Source organism: Fistularia commersonii, chromosome 12, assembly GCF_037954325.1.
Source record: "Fistularia commersonii isolate RoL2024-O1a breed Wild chromosome 12, RoL_Fcom_v1.0, whole genome shotgun sequence".
NCBI classification, from domain to species: Eukaryota; Metazoa; Chordata; class Actinopteri; order Syngnathiformes; family Fistulariidae; genus Fistularia; species Fistularia commersonii.
The window spans coordinates 14,280,718-14,295,393 of record NC_141295.1 but is presented as its reverse complement, the minus strand read 5'-3'; the positions used below and the strand labels follow the sequence as shown (position 1 = coordinate 14,295,393).

General features: G+C 42.1%; 1 long non-coding RNA gene across 1 annotated transcript in view; it reads right to left on the bottom strand.

The window, feature by feature from the left end:
- LOC147228937 (uncharacterized) overlaps nucleotides 1–12,306 on the bottom strand; it is a 37,072-nt gene extending 24,766 nt beyond the window's left edge. The window contains exons 1-3 of the long non-coding RNA XR_015106967.1: nucleotides 12,180–12,306; nucleotides 11,468–11,608; nucleotides 2,787–2,964 (exon numbers count right to left, since the gene is read on the bottom strand). This is a non-coding gene — a long non-coding RNA (uncharacterized LOC147228937). The remainder of the gene's footprint in view (nucleotides 1–2,786; nucleotides 2,965–11,467; nucleotides 11,609–12,179) is intronic.
- Nucleotides 12,307–14,676: the final 2,370 nt, after the last annotated feature.

Below are 14,676 nucleotides of genomic sequence, written 5' to 3'. Positions count from 1 at the left end.
CAATGGGAAAAACCAAAACCAAATCATTACTCGCTTACTTTTTATTTTTTTATTATCATTTCAACGCTACCTGCCTTGTCTTTAAGGACTAGCTTTTGAGTCCGGTTGAAAGAAAAAGAGAGACAAAGGGATTTAGGGGAGGTTGAAAAAAGGGGAGTAAGAGACAGAGGACTGGGGAAAGTGAAAGGTAGAAAGCAAGCAGTGCTTGCTGGACCCTGACTGCGTGCGAGGCCTCAATTATTCATGCGGCAGTGCACATGTCAAGAGCTTGCAGACAAGCACAACAGCAAGGCCGAGCACAAATCAAGCAGCGCATCCGCTGCCATTGCCCACAATGCACCTGGAGGAACACACCTCGGCCCATTTCTCTGTTGTTCTCAGATAAACATAGAACAAGGATACCTGAGCACTGTTTGATTCTCCTCAAGAGCCAGCAGCTGCTGGAATACTGTGTGTTTCTTCACTTTGTTTACTTGCTTCTTTTTTTTTCCGGCCAAGATCTCGGTGCCAGTGGGTTCCAATCTTTTCATGGCTCATCAGCTCGCTGTTTCATTCACTTTTATTCCCCTCAAATAATAATCGCGCCCACTCTGTGTTTGGACTCCACTGTCCGCTGGTCCCCAACATGTCTACATTAACTACGGCCAGAAGGATTGCCTCCTCAAGCAGTGGAAGACGGCTCCAGACATCCATTTCCATCTCGTCAAGAGTTTATCGACCGCGTCTCCCCGTCTCTAACATTTCTTATCTCCGCACACTTCAAAGGGCTTTCTCAAAGAGTCGTGACTTAACTGTCGAAGTTAAAGTGGTGAGCCGCGAGAGGGATTTGTCACTTCAATATAAACGTCAAGTCGTTTTTTTAGACAGCTGATTCTCGAAGATTCAGCCATTTGATTTTGCAGAATAGCTACTTCATTTGTCACCGATGACAAGGCTATTTTTTTCACTTTATCTCATATCATTTCAATTCTGCTTTGTCACCTTCCAGAACTGACGTTCATGCATGCCTGTTAAATCTATCAAAAACTTTTAGATTTGCAGCGATGAGATTATTAAACTGCCAAATGACAAACTTCGATGGTCTATAATGGTATTTTGTGTTTTAAAATGTACCACATAATATAAAGCTTTGCCTGTGAGCTGTCTCAATGACCTCAAAGCACATAATCTACCAGGACATCCAGCCAAACCAACTTCCAGCCTGTTTGATGTCCTTTTGTGATCGCTCCTTGTTGAGGTCCACACTGTGATTATGCCTGGGGCAACTTTGGAGCCGCAGCCTCTGGTTCCCATGAAATATACCCCAATCTACATAAACAACTTGGCATTTCTTAGAAATTAATCGCCAGTATAAAATGCCCAAAATTCATTCTGATGTTAAGATTTCCTGGCATTATTCCCTGTCATAGAGGGATGACCGAATATACATCAATAATATACTGAGTAATTTTCAACTGAGTTAAAAATAATATTCAGCATATTTATCATATAATCACACAAACACACAGCTAAATCCTTTTTTTCTACAAATATACAGTATGATTGTTAAAAAACAAGACAGTGAATATTTTGTGTGTCGATGTAATGATAGTGTAATTTTTCTAATCAAAAACAATCCCAAACTATCCAAGAAGTTGCAAATGAAATGTCAACAAATACGTAAATGAACTGTTGATTATAACCAGGTTCCTTCATCTACTTAGCTTGTCAGCTAAGTAGACTAATCTTTAGTTCATAGTTGGATATCACAAGCCACTTTCAGTTTACAGTCACTGGAATGGGGAATGGACTTGACCACCAATGGCACCCTGTGTTTTCTATACTCCGAGATTAGCAACGGGTTAAAATTCTCCCCTTTAAGCCCCGAACACCAAAACAAGTTAGTGAGGTGATTATTATTTGCTTATATCTGTAGGGACGCTTGATAGCTTATATCAGATGTTCTTATCTCATAAAGTGGAAAGCCCAGATCAGACACATGTGTGTGTCACTTTAAAACATGTATTTGCTGAATTGCCAATTTAGGTTGTTCAATTGTACCTTTTGACATACCACAAACATCCAAAGCATTAGCTGTTGAGCTAAAAAAAACCAAACCACGAGACACTTCAAAATATACATAGAAGGGTGAACAGCCTGCAGGGAAGTAACAAAAATTCAGTTTTCATTAGATTAGCTTAGCTTGAGTGCATTGCCAGTCTAGAGTTAATCAAACTATGATTCAAGTCACATTATCCAAACCGGGACTAATACACACTTACAACTCCTTTTCTCATCCCCGGAACAACGAGCAGCCCCCCCCTCTAGGTGAGTGGGCTCTGTCGGAGCGCTGCGTGGACACTCAATACTGGCACAGCAGTGCTCTGCCCTGCGATGGCATCAGTGACTGCTTTATCAGCATCCTGTAATTTATGTTGCGTTAATTAGGTCCCTGTGGCTGTATCTGACTGGTAGCAGTGTCGAGTCCCATGAAGGGGGGGCACACATTAAGTCGCATCAAGATGCCCTCAGCAGCAGCACCAAACTCAGATACATGCGTGTCATAATTAATGACAGTGAACTATTAATGTGTCTGCCATCAATATTTGTTGAATGTGCCGTCTGCATACATGCAAGCCCTCCTGGCTTTGTATGTTTACCTGCAGCTCGTCTTGCCGTTTATAATAAAACATTCAATTTCAGGCTGGGGTCTTCGTTTATTTCCATCAGCGATGAGGACAAATGTCACTGTGTGGAACCCGAAGCGAAGCTCAGCTGGCAGCACCGACCCGGCTCACTCATCTTACCTGCTCATTAGCTCAGGTCGAGGTCAGAGGGGCAGACATGAGGAGAGCAGCGGCGCAGCGGCACTGCGGTGCACAGGGGCCAATGCACGCACGTGCTGCTGCTGTGTCATTAGCTCACAGTTTGCTGCCGAGGGCTGAGTGTATGTTGCACGACGCGCCACTCCAGTGAGGATCTAACCTGCACACAATTACACAAACATAACAATGGAATACAAAATAGCATGACACAAAAACCAATACGGCATATGCAGTAAGAGAGGGTACGGCTGCACGCATACACACGAAAGTATAATATTAACTGGAAAATGTTAAAGGTACTAAGAGCCATATCGACACAGTGGAAAAATATAAACGCTTGAGTCTCCATGTGTCAAATATTCATCTGGTTGCAGATCATTGTGTCATATTCACCTGCTCCAAAACTGAATCGCAGATTTTAGTCACACTGAGGCACATGTGCACGTATCGTACATTCTCAGGAGGTATTGTTACTGACAGAGTATGTTACAGATTAAATGGACCAGCTTTTCCTTCTCGACTCAGATTAATATTTGTGATAAGCCATATATGTTACTGATAAATTGATGAAAAATATGGATATTTATTCTTTTAAATTGACCAGGATGTAACCCAGGTTAAGTCTCTGTCATCCTTGTGTGATAAAAGTCAATCAATTCTGAGCATTATGCACTGTACTGATTTGCTTTGACCGAGCCTTTGCATAGCATGGAAGCCTTCTTCTCTATATTTCTGCTGACATGTGGGGAGGGGTGAGGAGCTATGTTATTCATAAATGGAAAAAAGTACAATTTACTTCCAGATATATATCATTAATCCTGAACAGAAGAGCTGTGGTCACTGATACTTGAATCAAATGTTTCTTCAACTTATGTAATTTCATTTGATCTTGTAATAAGTGTTGTAGCACTTGTGATGCATTCCAGAAAATAAAACAGTTTCACACCCTTTCCTATAAATAATTTATGCATCCGAAGAAACGAAGGAATAAATATGCCTTTTGAACGCATTACAGAGGCATGGCCTGACAAGTAGCAATTTTATTTTTCCTTTTAAGCACGGTATATAGAATGTTATAAAACTCCCCCTCAAGACATTTAAATTGCTAATCACCGCATAGCTTTAATATCATACAGACAATAAATAATTTAGATAAATGTCCAGTCGGCATAATTCATTAATTCTTGCTCAAATCCCTCTTTATTTTCAATCTATCCAACCTTGAAAAACTTTAATCCAGTAATGTTAAATGAGATAAAATCATAATTACAGCAGCTATGCCTGTTATTTAAACCAGATCAAGGACAAGAAGGACTAAGGGGATTGAGGAATGTAGCATGGGCAGCCGTAGAGCCAGAGAATTGTCAGAGGGCTGCAAGAGGGCCAAACATTTCCAGACCCTTGGCATAATGTAGAGGTTGGATTTCGCACCCATAAAACCACGAGTGTCTTGATAAACTTTTAAATTTGCCAGGCAGGAAATGGCCGATGAATCTAACCTTGAAGGAAAACAAGCAATGACCGTTAAAAAAAATAAATCAGGATAACATTGTCAGCCATTGTCCTGTTGATAGACAGTTTTGGTTTGTGACACCTAATCCAATCACAACTTTTTGATGCCGTCAGTCTGACAGGCCTTTCGTATGAATTTTTGACACAAACATTTAAACAATTTGCCTAATTGTGCCCCAGGAGTCAAGTGCAACCGAATGCAACACTGTTTATCATTTGTACTGTCCAACTATTGGGGGATTTTACGTCACACTTGCATCAGTGAGGTTTGAATAAAAAAATGATGTGTCTTCTATCCTGCAGTGTCTTGAACTTCAAGAATAAACAAGGAGTAGGTGAAGTGTGTGTTCTGACCGAACATGGTGTATCTATGACTCTGTGGTGAAGACAGAAGGAGTCAGCGTTGGAGAGAAAACTGGAATTCGATAGCAGTCTAACGTGTGTCCTGCAGGACTTAGGCTGGTTGTGTACGTTGTGAGGACATGTGTTCTGTGTGTGGTGGTGGACGATGGCCAGAATAGCAGTCATCTGTGTTTTTTGCAGGAGACGGCCAAGAGGAGCGTGCCTGCTTTATAGCCACAACCTTCAGTGTCTTGCCCAGGCCCAGCCACCTTAGGCCAGAAGCAGAAGTGCAGGAAAACCACTGCAGGAATAACAAGTCCAAGATGTTGGATAAAATCAAGTCTATATTCACAAAAGTCAAGAATCAACATGAAGAATGTCAATGTTTGCGCAGAGAGAAAAAAAGACATCTTAAAATATACATTTATTCAGAGCCTGTGCAAGATCAAACAGCAACATTGATCTGCTCTTCCTTCAACCCTTGGTCTGCTCCCTCCCCTCGATTCCCCTCCTCACCGAGTATCGACTCTCTGCATGGGCCATCGCCATGACAACTCCAGCATGGCCTGCTGTCACCCCTCTGCAGAGCAGAACCCTGACTATTATGGGATAGGGTTCATATGACTGCCTTGGGCAAAGATGTGTTAGAAGCGCTGCACAGAGACTCATTCATACACACTTTCGCTCTCCCTCACAGTCACACAAATACAATTACAACCCCTTCAGTTGGGCCCTTCTGTCTTACAGAAGTGAGCCACTGTTTCCCAGGGGCCCCTTCAGACAAGCTGTAGTGTAATCAAGACTATGAATGTGAGCTGAGTGCGTCAATATTCCAGGATCCCCTTGCAAAGATCTACTAGGAAAATTAGATTAGGCGCTGTAACTCATCAAATCTAATTAATCTGTCTGCTTCCTTGTCAAGACATTTTGCAGTGATTAAATGTCACCCAACTTCAAAAGTGGACCGAAAAGTTCTGAAACACCGCTGCTGAATCTATGCCTGGCAGAAAAGTGGAAATAAATAAATGAATGAATGAATATAAATTCAAGACATTTATTACAACTCAGAGAATGCTATTAAAGACTAATGATGCTGATATTTTATAACATTATTTTTTCACTCAAAATTCTGCAGAAACTAACCAAATCTACTGTGTTATTTGTCTTCATAACATTTTTGGGTTATATTATTTAATTGGTAGAATGCTACATATGTACACACACATATGCACATAAATATGAATATGGTATTATTTAAGATACATATATATGTGAGTGTGTGTGTGTATGTATGTATAAACACATATATACATATATGTACACACACACACATAGTCTTAAAAGTATATTCCATACATATATATATATACATATATATATATACACTCACACACGCACGCACATGCGCACACACACAAAGACAAACATACATACATACAACCATAAATGTATAAGTATTCTTAAATAAGAGTCAATAATCCATTATTAAGTGGAGATGAGTTTGAATCATCCATCCTTTATCTATACCTGGAATAACCCCAGCTGAGATTAGGTGGGGTTTAACCTGTACAGCTTACCAGTCAATCACAGGTCTAACATTTAGAGAAAGACAATCCTTCACTCGCACAGTTATAGCTGCAGGCAATTTGGGTAATAAATAAACTAACGTGAATGATTTTGGCTTGTGGAAGGAAGCAGCGCAGCAGTTATGAACTCAGAGCCGGCTTGCTGTGAGGTAACAGTGCTAAGCAGTGCCCCACCGTGACTTGTCACAGTGTGGGTTGATGCATTCAGGGTGAGTCTATGGAGCAGCAGGGTGGTGTATTAGGGGTCGAATGAGAATAAACTGCACATCCCATCTCCAGCGTAGTAAAGGATCATGATGTGTTCTGCGTCGAATAATGGCGGAGGTTGAGGACGGAGGCAAATAATGTATCAGACTGCGGAGCCAATGTAATTTTTTTGTGTAATAGGATGGTTTCAATGTAGCTTGTTTATTTTGATAAAGATAAATTCCTGACAACATGAAAACGGTCTTTATGGATAATGGAACTCGACGCAAAATCAAGGAAAACCATCACTGTAACAAAATTAAAGTGTAATTTAAATGAAATTCTGAAAATGCCAATCATTACTGATGCCACTACAAAAGAATTATATGACCATAAGGTAATTGCATATCTTGATGGTAACTGTCACTAAAAACATGATGGACAGTAGACGGTTGAAGACAGTCATTAAGTTATCAGTGTATATGCTGCAGAGGAGTTGACGGTTGCCAAATTATGAGACAATTATGGGAACAGGAAAAAATGTATATGAAATCAAATCAATGATTTAGAAATATGTTAGTCACTTGGGCTATTTCCGTTAATTTGGGTACTTGGTATATTATAAATCCACGTTGGTCTGGGCAAAAAGCAGGGTTTGGTCCAGTACAGTGGATATGGATGCAAAAGCACCCTGTGGAAGCAGAGCTGAAATCGGTTGAAGAGGCTGATCAATACCACAAGGAACAAATAGAGAGATTGATGGGCATCCAAGAGATCTCAGTGAAGTAAATTACATTTGAGACTTAGACACTGATGCATGGAAAAAGAAAAGGTGTGTGCGGGTAGGAGGAGGAGGGTAATGCACTAAATTCATAATAAACACATAAAGCATCTATGTTAAAAATAATACGTTTTAGTTAAAATGTGATATAAGTACCAGATAGACGTTTTTCATTTAATTTTCCTCGACCCACTGAATACTCAAGTAATTGATTACCTGATTTGAGGATGGTGATTTTTATAAGAATATAGTCACAAGAAACGAAACAGGTCATGTCATGTTTACCAAGGGGATAAGGTCTTTCTTTGGAATTTCACCAAGGTAAGAATGTCAGTGCTCCAATTTCGAGAGCTAAATCACCTCCCCTGGCCAAAGCTTATCAACCTTACAGTACTTTCTGTGACAGTATAGATGGTAAGTGACCAGTGGGTGGCCCCCGCGAGAGCCGGCCCAGAGGTCAGTCGGTCGCTGTCCCTACGAGGCAGCCCTGCCGCGGGGTCACCTGCTGCCTGCATTTCTCTTGTTATTTATCTCTCTCTGAACGTTCATCCCTCTTCCTGTCAAAGCCCCTCCTCTTCCATCTCCCCATTTGGCCCTCTTCTCTACCGGGTTTGGCACTAGTCCTCTGTTCCTTTCGCCAATATCAGCTACCAGGGCCAAGGCATGCAGAGTCGACCCCTTTGCATCACGCCCATCCAGGTCATATTAGATCCAGTTTCAGGGGCCTTCCTAACGATGGGGGCCAGGCCACAGGCGAAAAGCAAGAGACCGTAGTGTGAGTTGCTTCGGCCGGCTGGCAGGGCTTCTCTCAGAGGTCCATCAGAGGGGTAATTACTTCCCCAAGTTGGGCTTGGAACTGGACTTCCTGCCCCCTCAAGTCTCCATGGACTGGCCAGGACGCAGCACCCCCTTTCATTAGAAGAGCAGCTTTTGGAGGGAGAACCTCGAAAACAGACAAAGGGAAGCCTCCTTTGGCCGGTGATAAATTGGTTTGCCTTGCAGACAGGGGAGGGGTGGAGAATGACACTCAGAGGACATGAAGGTGATGAGGAAGTCACAAATACAGTGCATGAAAGGAGGGATTTTGCAGATAAAAATATCTCAAAGTACAGACAAGATGAGACACACAAGCTCCTTCTGCCGTCACACAGGTCCGTGTCTATATTAGGCCTTTAAGCCACGGAGCACACATCAAGGACAGAGTGAAATGTGAAAAAGTGGTGAGCATTAACATCAATGTGGCAAATCGCAGTCACAGGAAAGTAATTGCTATCATCTTCGCCTTGTCATTTAGCAACGAAAATCCCGAAGCCAGTTACAGGATCGTTTGCCATCTACTACCTCCCGGTGATCCCAGCCAGTATAAAGTGACATTTCGAGAAGAAAAAGGAGTGAAGCGAACATGTAATTAGCAAGCGGTTTCATGTTAGTGCTCTTTGATTTATAATTCAGCATTGCAAGCACCCCTGCTACCCAAGGCTAGGCGATAACTCGGAATTAGACCTGCGACTGGGAGATTCTGCAGCGAGAGAGGGAAGAACCTGACTAATTTGTGCTCTGTTTGAGGTGGGTTTAAAAAGGGAAGGAGACGTGAGGTCCATACCTGTACCTAGTGGGCATGAGATCATAGGCTGTGCCATGGAGAGGTGAGGTGGACTGTTATATAGACCTCTCTTTTTCTCTCCCTTTCATATAAACCAATTAAACGAATGATGGTCATACGAATGACTTCTCCGATGAACTTAAGGCAGAAAGTTTGATGTGATGAGAAGTGGCGGCACTGTGGCGCAGTGGTTAACCCACTCCCCCTCACAGCAAGAAGGTCCCTCATCCAATCCCGACTGGATCGGTTTTGGAGTTTGCATGTTCTTGCCGCGTCGGCGTGGGATTTCCTCCGATTCAAGGAGACCCTAAATTGCCCAGATGTGTGAATGAGAGAGTAAATCTACATTTGACAACTGGTGACTCAGTCCAAGGTGTAGCCTGCATATTGCCCAGTGACAGCTGGGATATGCTCCGGTCCCGCCACGGTAGGTAAGTGGTATCGACAATAAACGAATAATGAGAAATGATCCTTGATATTGTGACTGTAGCATTTTGTCACCTATCATAGATCAGCAATAGGGGACATTAGCCTATTCTTTATAGTTTCTGAGAGAAACTGGAGGCAGTGATGGGAATTGAACAACGTGGCTCCTACTTTAACAGCATCTAGGATAAGCAAGGCTTTTCTGTCGGCAGTGGCCTCGTTTTTCTCCGCTCAACTTGGTACATACTGGATTCTTTTTGCTTCCCCTTGGGTCCAATGATCCCCTGATCATCCTATATTCAGACGCCCTTATAAAGCTAATGTGCTGATTTTACGTTTTCAACCTGCCGTGATCCCCCACAATCCCTTCTGTTCCCCGCGGTTCCGCTTTCAGTGAGGATCCACTGCCGCTTTGATCACAGTCCCCGTTAAAGGTTTAAAACGTCTCAATTCCTGACGATTGTTGGAGCCTCTGTGGTTTACTTAAAACATTTCCCCATGCCCCCTGTCCAAATTCACCACTCCTAAATGAGGTACTGTCTCTCCCAGCTTCCCATCCCAGCGCTGCTTTCAAGTTCCCCCATTTGGGTGCCGCAGCTGTAAGCCCTAGATTTTGTCTCCTCCATCTTTGTCAAGCCCATTTGCCAAATACAAAAAAGACCCAATAAGCTAGGTCTTCATTGCTGCTCTCCAAAGTAATCCCCAGATCTCCCACTCTCTCAAAAAATCAATGCAAAGGTTGAGATGAGGTGAAACTCCCGTCTTAACTCATCGAGCTGGGAAGTGAAAAAAATCTTAGGATCACTTTTTTTGTAATCATTGTGGCTTCATGATGAAACTAATTGTCCTATTTCATACGTACGCCGAGCTTTTCAAGATGTCCTTTATCACCACACACTAAACAGTGCAACTAGAGTTATTGTTATGGTCGTGCTGCAATAACTTACTATTTTTAAAAGCCACAAAAACTCATTTTTGAACAAGATGTGGTAAAAGGTGTGCTGCGCAGTTACAACAAAGCAAAGTGGTTTGCCCTCTTACGCCGGCCTCCTACTATGGCCCTCATTCTCACCACCTGTCGAATATATCAGCCCAAAACTTACAGATTTATTTTTTTTAGCTCATGAGAAAAATATCTGGGTCATTTTGGCTTATAGTGCATCGACTTTCTTTGCCAGCTTCTCATTTATTTGGGCTCTCTGCCATTTCATGCAGGGCAGGTATCATACTGTTGGCCTGTGTGAGATTGTTTGCTGGAAATGAGTTCCCACAGTTTATATGTATGGAGGACTGCTCAGGGCCATTCAGGATAGAGGCGTATAACTTGATGAAAAAAGGTTCAAGTTAGAGTCTCTTAAAACTATAAAAAGTGAAATATTTGTGTGTTTCTTGTAATGGGATCAAAAAGATTGATCAAATGACAAATAAGGTCAACCGGAGCTTAAGAAATATCATCGTGATTGAAAGTTGTCTTTATGTCAGCTCAGATTTACTAGTTGTGTCAAGACAAACCAAACTGCTGTCTCGGCATTGCTGCGGTCTGGTCGAAAAAGAAGGCGGGTGCTGGGACAGCAGTAAATCTGCCAGGCAGGCTTGGCTAATGTCATCCTGATGGAGGCTCCAAACCAGTGGGGTGGGATGTTCCTCTACAACCCTCTGCCCTATGGTCTACCATCATAATTAATATGTTGTTGTATCAAAGTTGAAGCATTTGCCTCCAAAATGTCCCGCACCCAGCCCACTTATTAAAGACCTGACCTCCAAGCAGCTGAAGGTTGCTCGGCAAACTTGGCACACCCCCGAGTGAAAACATCTGCTTTCCTCACAGGCAGAACTGCCACGGACCCCACGTCTCTGCTGGTTCCCGTAGCCCAGCAAGAGAGCCCTTCCCCTGTCCTCACACACTGACCCCCACATTTATAACTCTGCCCCCACTGCCACTGAGACCCTTTGAGCCTAGGGCCCTGACCTGGACCCTCTCCATCACCTCAACCCTCTCATGTCCACATGTAGTACCAGTGTGGACACTTTACTGCTGAGAGGACTGCTCCTGTCTTGTTATCCCCGTATCACGGCCTGTCAAACGGAAGAGAGGGATGGGAGGAGGAAAGACAAGAGGAAGGGTAGGCAGGGAGGGAGGGAGGGGGCATCTGCATGGATCCCACAAAGCGGCGACTGTTGGAACGCTGACAGAAGCATCTGTCATCCCCTGCCTTCACACACTCACCTGCTGTCTGAGGGCCTGACTCTTTCGGTCTTCCTCCCACTTTCCTCCCCTTTCCACCTGCCTCCACGAGCCTTCTTGGTGATTGTGTGAAGCCCTTGGACGCCTCCTTCAGAAATCCCACATGCACTGAACACTCAAGTCCTTAAAGTAATTAAATAGACAGAGAAGGAGAAACAACATTTAAAATAAAGTTTTCATACCTCACATGTGTTATGCACATTTTTTTATAGTGAACTCATAAATGATAATCACAAATTTACATAAAGAAATAAGTAAGTTCATTTTTTTAAAGATGCCCAATATTTCATGCAGTGTATTTTAAATTCAAAAAATGAGCCAACTTAGCCAAAATGTATTTTAAAGTCTAATGACAATACTTAATTTCTGAAAAATACAGAGTTTTATTTTCAGCTATATCATATTGATAAGGCAGTCTATTGCTATTGTTTTAATTATATTTTCTTTCATTTTTATATTCCGGCTGTCATTTATTTACTAAACAGTAGTTAACGACAGGATTTCTGTTTATTCATGGTAAAAGTCAACGGAAAGAGTTGCTATGCAAATAAATTCTTGACACATTTGTCAAATTCACCCCACTAAAGTATAATCCACAATAATAATCAGCGTCAAGAAAACGTGAGGTTATTCTTTGCTAAGCAGGTATTTATCAACCAATATTGCTTCGGTGTTAATGAATGTACTGACCCACCTTGTGACTACTTTATCATTCTCCAATGGCATTCGCCTAACATGCTGAAGAGTTGCCAGCAGAACGAGGAAAGATGCCAATCCATATGTATGACACGTGCATAAAACACACACGTGCTCAAGGACACCATCGCTCATTTGAGTTCAGAAAGGTGCCCTTCAGAAGGATGCCACACAGGAGTATCTAAAAACAACAAATCATGATTTTTTATAAGTTAGAAAAATCTTTGCCTTTTTAATTTGGTGGTATGTTGATGTTTAGATGGTAGAGGAGCATCCAAGATGACTTAGAGTAATGGTTCTTTTGACTTCATCAGACAAATTTAATTGCAATTTTTAAGACAGGAGGGGAATATAAATACAAACCGACCTGATTTAACACACAGGTTTTTCTTGGCATCGTATTTATAAAATGCGATTCTAATAAGTTATTGAAATTGCAAATTAAAATCACAAGAGGCGCCCGTGTTTGCCTGTGCAGTGGCAGCACTCACTGTTTCTTGTCTGAGATGGCTCATTTCCATGCTGGCCAGAGGGCAGCATGAAAGTAGGGAGGTGGTTTTGAATGGCACTGGTCATATATAAAGTAGCTTCTCTCAGCGTGAAAGCGAGGACACAGAAAAGAAGAGAGGCAAGTTAACAAATGAATGAGGAAGGGTAACAGGACTTTGTGGCCCTCTGAGACTGAGTGGGTTGGGATGTTCTGCCAACACTTCGTCTGCCAGGGTGAAGGATAGACACTCATTCATGTCCACAAACACACTGTCATCTCTCGATAGCTGCATCCCTGGCCTCCTCTCACCGCGTGTGTGAGCAGGAACCCCACTAAGCTGGCTTGGGTCCAACACCAAGGTCTCTCACCCCACAGGCTGGGCAGGGGGCCTGGTAGCTCCTCTGAGTTATTCCTGGACATAAACGTGGGTTCCACCTCTCCTTTTGTCTCATCCACTCCTCCAGCCCATCCCGGCCTCGTCTTCTCCCTTAACCCCCACTCTGGGACCATGTGGCCAGTGAACGTCTTCAGTTATCTTTAACACACACACACACACACACAGGCAATTTGAATTATGTAAGCTTAATTGCTTATGTATCTGTGCATCCACAAAGATCGAGGTCACCTTCATATATGTCCACAATCTGCTGTGTGTTTTAGCACATAATGCCCTAAAGTAGAGCACAGATTTTTGTCTTTTTACATTCCCTCAGACTGCAATGACCAAGAAAAGGTAAATATTTATAAGCACACATATGCAAACAATCTTTGCTTGGACAAACGGCACTATATTTTGTTCAAAATGTTGTATGATATGTTTAATTTGCTAATAAATAAAAAAAGTTATCATTTCTAAGTTAATACTGACAGCATTTTGAAGCAGTTGTGGAGTAAGTTTGGAAGCTGTCGGCTCACAGCAATTAGATTCCCAATTTGAATCCACTGTGACCCGGGGCCTTGCTGTGCCAGCGTGGGTTTTCTCTGGGTTCTCAGCTTCCTCCGACAACCCAGTAACATGCTAGAGGTGAATTGCAAACTATAAATTGTGAATGTGAGGGTACACGGTTGTATGTTTCTATCCATCGCCCTGTGGCGCTATGGCGACAAGTCAAGGGTGTACACAGCGTCTCGCCCTATGCCAGCTGGGATCGACTCAAGACCACTTTCAACCTTGTGTGCACAAAACCGCATGAGAGAATAGTGAATAAATTGACATGGCGATCAAAATATTTGTTATATTTTAAACAACGACCTTGCAATGTTCAAAGACAGTACCCGAAAAGGTTGGGGATCAATAAAGTATTCTGATTCTGAAAATACAATTGGTTTATTAAGACTGCTGAAATTGTAAAAATTAGATGTGTTTGTGAAGTTGTATAGACAGCTTGAACAAAGTTACAGTGATGGTACTGAAAGTATATTAACATATTTGGTTTCTACTGCAAGTCTTATTTATTAAAAATTTTTAGGTGATTTATTGATATTTCAATACCTGTGTAATGTTACCTTTCAGGTACTGTCTTTGAACAATGCATGGTTGTCGATTGAAATATCAAATGAATTTTCTATGGCGAATTTCATTATTTTAAGTGCAAAATTGTTTGTAGATAATTTCGAAGCCGTGAAAGCGTCACATTTGTGGAGTTTTCGTGTGCAAAATTTGACCATTAAGGCGAGCAAAACATACATCCTTTCCCATTCCACTTTGCATGTCGTTGCTGACTTCACCACCAGAGGTCGCTGTACAGCAAGCAGAGCAAAAAAAAAAAAAATCATATAAGAAGGGCGTCATTTCTCAGTGAAGCAGAGTGTATATAATAAACTAACAAACTGTTTCTGAGTAATCACGTTGTCTTTTACTTCTTTTAAATAAAATTAATATCTGACAAAAGCACAGACTTGCCCATCGTACATTTCTTGTTTCCCCTCAAATCCACAAGATAGCGTGTTCCGTCTGGAATTGACAGCTCACTTCCTCGGCCACTTTTTATCGCTCGCCTGCTTC